Below are 8,376 nucleotides of genomic sequence, written 5' to 3' on the forward strand. Positions count from 1 at the left end.
CCCCCACCCCCTTCTTCCTCCACATTATATCCCAGCATCCTCCTGTGGAGACTCAGCCCCGCCTAGTTCAATCCCCCAGAGCTGAGGGTAAGGATTGGTAACTATGGGTAACTGCATCCCTTGGGGACTGATACCCTTTGACCTCTTCTTTGTTGCCCTCCTATTCATACGCCTTCTTTTTTTTGGTGCAGTGTTGTCCGACTCTTCCAGTATTTCTATCATATCATGTTTTTTAATGTTTATATTTTCCGAGAGTGCCATTACATCTGAATTTGGAAATCATATAAGACTCAAGCCAGGTGGCTTTTCCTAAATCCGCTTTGTCTGGCATGCATTTCCGAATTGACATTGTTTATTCAATGAGCATGCATTTGTATGTCATGAGACACAGGTGGGATCTTTCCAGCCTGTTTGGTATTACTGTGACATATTTAGAATACAAGCGAGCACACAGTACAACTAAATACGTAAATATGTGTCTACATGTAATGGTTTGTATCTGCACTCGTTACATACATTTTATCAATAGCGGCATGAAAATGGTTAGTCAGTTTGTTTGTTTATATATATCTACAATGTCAATTGTAGTACAGACTAGTTATTATATCTTATGCAGGTGCAAAATGCATGTGAATATATTCAGTCAGCTGGTGTGCGCAATTTTAAATGATGTCGAGCAAGGTCAGGTGACATGAATCAACGCAGTTGTCGTTTTTCTATTGCTTATTAAAATTGGCCTTGACCATGCCCTTCATATAATGTTTCACATCATTGCCCAAACTAAAGTCTTATTTACATTTTATGCTTTTTGTTTCTCTGCCTTGATAGCAGAGATGTGCTCCAGCCCCATGGGAGCCTGAATATAAATGAGTGGCTAAAGAAAAGGAATCAATGATTGGTGTAAAAAGAAATCCAAATCCAGCTGGCTCCAACACACTTTACATCCCACCTGCACGCAAACACAAACAAAACGTTTTTGTGTCCCTCAAAAAAGCGCTGAAATGTAGGCAACAACAAGAGCATACCAGCCTGTCTGCAGTATCCAAATTGTCTGGTATGAGCTACAGCTGTGTACCACTTGTGAAGGGCTGTCGCTGTTCATGTTTGCCAAAACATGCTTCATCTACGCCGGTAAGAGAAAGCTTTGAATTACCCTCAGACTCTTGTTTGAGGTAAAGAAGGGCTGAGGAGAGGACAGACGACCAGAGAGGCAATCAGAAAGCAGCAGATGGCTCAGTCAGAGCGAGGGCCGCGGGAATACTAATGTCTGGCTGCCTTGAATTCTGAGATCTGACCTCTGCTCACACCAGTGAATGAGACAGGCAGGTTTCTATAGACGAGACAGGACAGATGATTGTGAACCATGAAGAGTCATTGAATGTAATATGACAGAAACAGTATTTCTTATTCCATTAGCCTATAATGAGCCAGCGTCTTAGATTGTGGGAAAGACAAGATCACTATCAATGAGCTATTAAACTCAGAGACCTACCTGAACTTAGACAGAGATTCAATTGAATGTTAGTTAAACCCTTGCAGTGTAGATTTTTGTGTGCTTATCTTCTGCAGTAGTTCAATTTCTCACTTTTTACATGTTTGATGCATGCATAGCTGGATATTAACCACAAGGCTCATTATGTTACTTTCAAAAGATTGTGAATATGAGCTCCAAGAGGTGAAATGGGAAGAGTGGGGGGAGGCAGTGGCTTGTTGGGCAGGTGGATTACGTTCTCTCTTGTACCAAATTAATTTCAATGCTGATGCAACCTACAAGCAAATGGCAACTGCACATTATGCAGCACTTTTCACTGTGGCAAACACTTTTAAGCATTGTAAGCATTAGCTGGACCACTGCCTTTTTAAAGTAGTTTTTTTTTATAGATTATTGATCTCGATGATTAGGAAATGATATGCATGAATGCAAAATAAGATTTCATATTAAAACTTCAATCGTCTCTCTGATCATGTGTAATTTTTCTAACTTTTCAGAAGTCTAGCAAGATAATATCCACTTGACATATACTGTACATAAAGAAAGACAGGTACCACTTTACAATAAGGGTTTATTAATAGTTTGTAATTTATTTATTAATTAGGTTGTGAACACTTTATAAATCATTAATACGCTTTTATAAGACATGAGATAAACAGGGCAATTGTGACTGGTTGCTTGCCAAATACTGAGCCCACATTTATCTGTACTGCTAAGCCTTATATTGGCTACCTAGCTGACTTTGTCTTCTTCATCAGCCAGCATCCTTGGTATCTGTTGTTCACTGAGTTGATTCCCCCCTTTCCATCTTGATGTTTCTTGGCATCTCTTATGACCATTTATGAAGGAGTTACTAACATTTATAACTGCCAAAAGGGAGCCTTATTGTAAAGTGTAAAACAAATGACCATTTATTAATGAGTTACGACCATTTATAATTGGTAAAAGGGAGCCTTATTGTAAGTTGAGTCACTAACTTTTATAACTACTGAAAGGGTGCATTGTTTTTAAGTTTAATAGACATGTCCATTTATGAATGAGTTATAACATTCACGCTGACCTAATACACATTTTTCACATGAAATGCAAAGTAAGATGCAAAAGAGCCAAGCAAAACATTTTATTCACACATGAAGAAAATCAGGACTCAAGATAATGACTATTTAGTATGACTGATACACATATTTAAACATAAAAGCTTTTCTCAGACATAAATTAAAGACTTGGTAAGGAAATAATGGCACTCAGACTGGAAAGGCTTTGTGTATATCCTTGAACAAGCGTCCAAGCAGTCCATCAGGGTGAGCAGAGCCAAGCCAAGATGACCATTCAAGAACCTTGAGGTGTTCCTCCAACAAACTCTCTGTACGGTTTCTTCTCAGTCTACGGATATGTCCTTTGACGGTCGAGCAAGCTCTTTCTATATGTTGGTATGACTGCCAGTTTGGGGGTTCACCAACCACCTGCTGTGGTTTATGGTGTAGTGGTTGTACCGCACGTTACACAGCACTCTCATGTATGCCCTCCACTCATCACTAATAATGCTACTTCCTGACTTAATATGCCGTCTAATCAGAGGGACAAGGTGGCATCTTGATAGTTTCTCCACTAGTTTCAACACTACTCTCCGCTTTTGTCTTTAACTCCCATCATTCCGAAGACCCATTTCTTCCTTCTCCAGGTATGTCCAAAGCGTCCACGTGCATACTAATAAAAAAAAAATTATAACATCATCTTAGTTAACAACAAAATGCACACAAAATACAGTAAAAATGGTTGCACATCATGTTTCAAAATGCCATACTTGTTTATTAGTTGCATTGTATGACATCATTTAAGGATAATATATATATTTGTTTATTCTCTTGTGCAAGACAGCCCAGTCTATAACTGCCGAACATAGGAACTGAGTACAGTACCTTCTCCCATACACAAATACTCAAATAAAATTGTTTACTTTATCAGAACACAAACCGAGTGACAGATAATTAATGAATAACATATATTTGACACAACATTCCAAGATGTTGAAAGACAGAAGCGAAACATGTAACATAACATTTAAACAATACAGAAAAATAATGTCTCAGTCTGCCAACCTAGACCATAATAGTCAGTATTTATATTCCTAAAAATAAAAAATGTAATCATACAAAAGTTTCTCTGTGCAACCACATTGAAATTATAGAGCCAATATGTGCTAGAAAATTAGATTTATCGCTTCTAACAGTGAAACACTTTTTTAATGTAATTTATGGTTATGTTGAGTCAAAATAAAGCACTTGGTGAAATCAAGAGAACAGTCATTGTCTAGGTTAAACACTGAAAAATAAGTTTTCTTTATTAACTGAAACCACATCACTGCGTGCAGGAAGACGTGAACCTTGTGTGTCAAGGTCCTTGAAATTCTATTTCACGTTACACCCAAACCACATTCCTGCTACTATTTTCTTCTCTAAAGACGTATTCTAGAACACATCTTTGTCACGTAACATAATGAATAAACCTAATCTTGTGTGCAATTACGTTTCTGGAAAGTGTACATACAACAAAAAAAGGAGCATATAAAGGTTGATTGTGAGCGGCAGGTTTGTTTGCATTACAGACTGAAGTTCTTCCTGTGAGTGAACATATGAACCATTTCCCAGCAATGTACGAAGTTCACACTCCATATCTCTGACCAAAGAATGTGTCAGAAGCTGCCAGCCAATCAAGGAAAACAACACAATTTCCTCATACAGGTCTGACAAAATCAGAAAGAAAAAATATGATAAGGGTCAGTACTCTGCTGTAAAGGTAGTCAGCAATGAATGGAACAAACTGAACTGGACTTTAACAATATCTAAACTTCATCAAACACCATGGGAAATAACCTTGGACATATTTGTTGAATTAGCTATGTAATGGGTTATTCAAGATCTAGGACATAACTGTTAAACATTAATGGAAGGTATTCTGCCTTTTCACATCAAAAGTTTGAAGGTTATTTGTTGACTCATACAACTTTGGAAGGCATGTTTTCTGGCTGTCTAATTGTAGTAACAATATTCCAGGCCTCACATGAACAGACTGTAAGATAGAGAGGGGCACAAGACGCAGCAGCCACTTTGACTGAAACATCTTTATGAGTCCGGCCAATTCAAATGTCTCAGGTCATATTAATAATAATAATACATGACATTTATATAGCGCTTTTCTAAAAACTCAAAGACGCTTTGACAGAGAATAACACAAAAGTCAGTGGTTGAATGCAGTGTTGAACAGGTGGGTTTTGAGTGAGGCTTTGAATGCGGTGAGGGAGGAAGAGTCTCTGATGGGTTGGGGTAGTGAGTTCCATAGGATGGGAGCAGCAACGGAGAAGGCTCTGTTGCCCAAGGACAAACAAAAAAAAAAAGAAGATATTTCTAATTTGAATTAGTTGCCGTACTAATGGCGCTCAAATCCACAATTGTCGATGTGCACAGGCATATTATTGAGTAAGCAGGGCGCCAGGGCGGTGTCGGGAGAAAAACTGAGTTAATTTCCACAAAACACAATGAACACAGATAATATTTGACGGAATATTTTCCATTTGTCCGGTAAATTGCAATCTTAACGGTAACTTTGACAACACTGTGGTGTCTCTTGAACCTTTGATCATGTAGCATGGGCTGAACATCGGCCCACTGGGCTATTTGAGGACGGACCAATAAAGAGCCAGTGAGCAGAGGGGTGGACATTGAGGGCCACAGCAGCAGAGCTGAAGTGGCTTGTTGTGGTAGAACAGAGGCCAGGGGCCATGGTAGGGCTAACAACAGAGAGTGTGTGTTGGTGTGTTCCCTCACTTGCACAGCCACCATGGAGAGGGCTTGTTTACAGGCTGTGTATCCATACGGTAGGGAGAAGAAACAGACATTCTCCCACCACCGACCGACACATACCCCACACCCAAGCTGTCTGTCCTCCCCAGCCAAGAGAGCAAGCAGCACAACACAGACTCAGGATCAGCTTCAGTTTCTGAGGAAGCTGTGAGGAAACACTGACACAATAGACAAAATATTTTGAAAAGAAACCCACAAAGATTTTTAAGGAAACTTAATGTGACAAAGACAATTTGATTGTGCACTTTTTGTGTCCCTGGAGGAAGTGAATGTATTACCTTTTGGAAGATAGAAGGGCTGAATCATCCGTTGTGGACATTATGTAGAGTTGAGATGATGCAAGGATCAATGGCGAAAAACTATTTTAGTTCTCCTTCAGATATTTTGCAAATGTTGTTTTGTGTGGATTCTGCAGCGCCCATCATTACATCCTATACTGCCCCAACGTTCATGACTGTAAAGGAGAAATGTCACCTCTTCTACTGGGCATAATAAGGCAAATGTATAGAGCACCACCTCTGCGTTTTCATCCCACTAAATATGAATCTGACAGCTACAGTTACTTCATAGAACAAAGTAGAGTAATGAAAATAGTAGGGCTGTCAAGTTAACGCGTTAATAAAAAAAATTAACGCCACTAATTGTTTTAACGCGATTAATGCATCGAGTTTAAAATAAATAAATAAAAATCTACAAGCTGATGGTGACAGCCCCGCTCCTTCCATCCGCTTACGGCAGACCACACTTACACGCTCACCGGCAGGTGTTCCGGATTAACTGGTTTCCCGATCAACTGGGTCATAGATGTGGAGGCGTGGCCTACCGACTGAAATACACATTTTGATCGCTTCTTCTGTCGTTTACATAAATCTTTTGGTATATTTGGCTGGATAGGAACACTTTGATGCACATTCAGTACCAGTGTGTGAGGTTGTGGTTACGATGGCGATATCCGGACGCGAACAGCGAGGACTACAAAAAGAAAAACGAGTTGACTGGGGATGTCTGTTCAAAACATTGCGAGCTCCAATAAATCATTTAAACCAGCTATTGTTGCCAGACTTATTACTGAATATCGTTCTTAATGTGATACCAAGTCCATCTGAGACCTGTGTACACCTTCAGACAGCCTCCAATTGAAGTGTACGTTGTTTACTCACAGTTTGAAAGCAGCGTGGAGAAGTCTTCAGCTGTGTTAAGCTGTGATCCGCTCGAATAAATCATTAAAACCAGCTATTGTTGCACGACTTATCTCTGAATATCGTTCCTAATGTGATACCAAGTCCATCTGAGACCTGTGTACACCTTCATACAGCCTCTCAGCAGTGGCGGCGCCAGAGATTTTCTCTAGGGGGTGCTGTGGGGTAGCTTGACGTTTCATAGAGGGTGCTCAAACATTTAGGGTTTCCCATTAATGTACCGGGCGCTAGAGTGGAATTTTCTACTGCAACAATCCCTACGCACATACACAGTGTACCCGCGACTGTTACAACGAAGGCTCGATAATCAGCTCACGGCATAAAGGTGTAAGCAGGGGACAAATTGCTATTTCTATAAGTGGGGAGTGGACCTAACATACTGTAGGGGGGTCCGGGGGCATGCTCCCCCGGGAAGATATTTTTTTAAATATTGAAGTTAAAAGCATCAATCTGGTGCACTTTGAGAGCAACATTAACCCAACCTTAATAATACCTTAAAGCGGACAAAAGGCACTGGAGAACACTTATTCATTAACATCCTTTAATGAAGCAAACTAATGCCTTAACTCACTCAAATACAGTCGTTTACTTATTTCGGTGAAACGAATGTGCGTAGAGTTTTAAAGGATGTGGATAGTCTCACTTTGATTCTGGCGCATTGCACATTCGTTTCACCGAAATAAGTAAACGACTGTATTTGAGTGAGTTAAGNCGTAACAAAGGGGAAACAAGGGGGAGAGCGGCCGGTGTAACGTATTAATAAACATGGATCCCAATGCTACAGTGGCGAGCCGTCAGGGCCCTCTAGGCCCTCTCTGAGGGCTTAAGATATTCAAAAAAATAATATTTAAAAACATTAAAAAAATATATTATTTTTTTTAAATATATATTTTTTTAATATTATTTTTGTTATATTTTTCATTAGTTTTACCGAAAAAAACTTGATTTAATTGTATTTAAAATCGAATTTCCAAAGAAATAAATCCTTCCAAAATCTGCCTGTTCAGTCTCTGTTTGAATGTGAAGGGTTACATGACAGAAGCTTGTCGGGCCCTCTCTGCGATTCACAGAGGGCCAGCTATAGTAACTGAACGAGAGAGTAATGTCAAATGAAAGTACAATTGACCAATCATATCTTCCCTCTAAATGGATGGGTTTTATTATTGTGGACTTTATGACAAGTTCCGCCCGCTGTGAAACTTTTTTCTTGTTTCCAGAGCAACAACAATTTCCTGACAACAGCGTGAACTCGCCTTCAAAATAAAAGCATGCCAAATTACACTTAAGACATACAACTGCAACGAAAGTAACAAACACAATGCAATATTATTTTCAATGTCAAAGAACACAAATTGGGTTCACAGGTGTTGTTTTGTGTGGTAGAGGGTCGCTTTCATTGATGCGTTTTGCACCCCGGGCCGTTGTTTTTGATATTCCGCTGAAGAATACGCTGTGACGTAATAACTCTTTTTTTTTCTTCATTTCGAGGGAAGGGGTGGGGGTCAGAGGGCCTAGGTATAAAGCTCACGGCTCGCCACTGCAATGCTAGTTTCGACACAGAAGACACAGAAGAAGTTGTACATGTATATTCAAATGCATATGACGGACCACAACCTTATAATTATAAGCCTGCTAGGTGTCCAAGACACCAGGAGCAGCCAAGGATTAGAAGAAAGGTCCGTGGCGCACTCATAACGCCCAGGACTCGAGTGATTCTTGCTTTTGGGACTCGGGTTTGAGTCCAGCATGAACTTTTTTGTTATTTTCATGTCGATGCACACTGAATATTATGTAGTTTGAATAGAGGATTCCTAATATTGTTTGC

The sequence above is a fragment of the Notothenia coriiceps genome, unplaced genomic scaffold (assembly GCF_000735185.1).
Source record: "Notothenia coriiceps isolate Sejong01 unplaced genomic scaffold, NC01 NC01_scaffold00000339, whole genome shotgun sequence".
NCBI classification, from domain to species: Eukaryota; Metazoa; Chordata; class Actinopteri; order Perciformes; family Nototheniidae; genus Notothenia; species Notothenia coriiceps.